Genomic DNA, 1,327 nt, shown 5'->3' with positions numbered 1-1,327 from the left:
CTACAAAGGAAAGCTATACAGCTTTCTCAGAAACTTCGTAGTTAAAGAAAAATTCGTCCTGGTCCGGGGTTCGAACCCAGGACCACCGCTTCACCGGAGCAGTCGCTCTACCAATTGAGCTAACCAGGACGGCAAGCTTATGGTAGGGCGAGAGCGAATTGATCAATAACTCGAAGTGGGAACTGTGTTGGTCAAATGTTTAGGGGAATCCCCCAAGGTGGAGTAGATTTGTAATAAGGGAGTAATTACTCATTGGCATCCACCCGAGCGCAGCCATACGGCTACAAATCAATAATTGATCAATAACTCGTACGGCGCAGCCATACGAGTTATTGATCAATTCGCTCTCGCCCTACCATAAGCTTGCCGTCCTGGTTAGCTCAATTGGTAGAGCGACTGCTCCGGTGAAGCGGTGGTCCTGGGTTCGAACCCCGGACCAGGACGAATTTTTCTTTAACTACGAAGTTTCTGAGAAAGCTGTATAGCTTTCCTTTGTAGCCGTATGGCTGCGCTCGGGTGGATGCCAATGAGTAATTACTCCCTTATTACAAATCTACTCCACCTTGGGGGATTCCCCTAAACATTTGACCAACACAGTTCCCACTTCGAGTTATTGATCAATTCGCTCTCGCCCTACCATAAGCTTGCCGTCCTGGTTAGCTGAATTGGTAGAGCGACTGCTCCGGTGAAGCGGTGGTCCTGGGTTCGAACCCCGGACCAGGACGAATTTTTCTTTAACTACGAAGTTTCTGAGAAAGCTGTATAGCTTTCCTTTGTAGCCGTATGGCTGCGCTCGGGTGGATGCCAATGAGTAATTACTCCCTTATTACAAATCTACTCCACCTTGGGGGATTCTCCTAAACATGTGACCAACACAGTTCCCACTTCGAGTTATTGATCAATTCGCTCTCGCCCTACCATAAGCTTGCCGTCCTGGTTAGCTCAATTGGTAGAGCGACTGCTCTGGTGAAGCGGTGGTCCTGGGTTCGAACCCCGGACCAGGACGAATTTTTCTTTAACTACGAAGTTTCTGAGAAAGCTGTATAGCTTTCCTTTGTAGCCGTATGGCTGCGCTCGGGTGGATGCCAATGAGTAATTACTCCCTTATTACAAATCTACTCCACCTTGGGGGATTCCCCTAAACATTTGACCAACACAGTTCCCACTTCGAGTTATTGATCAATTCGCTCTCGCCCTACCATAAGCTTGCCGTCCTGGTTAGCTCAATTGGTAGAGCGACTGCTCCGGTGAAGCGGTGGTCCTGGGTTCGAACCCCGGACCAGGACGAATTTTTCTTTAACTACGAAGTTTCTGAGAAAGCTGTATA

The 1,327-nt window shown here is 48.5% G+C and overlaps 1 non-coding gene across 1 annotated transcript; it reads left to right on the top strand.

Moving 5' to 3' along the window:
• Positions 1 to 931: 931 nt before the first annotated feature.
• TRNAT-GGU (transfer RNA threonine (anticodon GGU)) lies at positions 932 to 1,005 on the top strand. The gene has a single exon. It is a non-coding gene; the product is annotated as a tRNA-Thr (tRNA).
• The last annotated feature ends 322 nt before the right edge of the window (positions 1,006 to 1,327 follow it).

Source organism: Amblyomma mixtum, chromosome 8, assembly GCF_055824585.1.
Source record: "Amblyomma mixtum isolate Tamu chromosome 8, ASM5582458v1, whole genome shotgun sequence".
NCBI classification, from domain to species: Eukaryota; Metazoa; Arthropoda; class Arachnida; order Ixodida; family Ixodidae; genus Amblyomma; species Amblyomma mixtum.
Note: the sequence above shows the minus strand (reverse complement) of the source record. Positions and strands in the feature narration are given on the sequence as shown.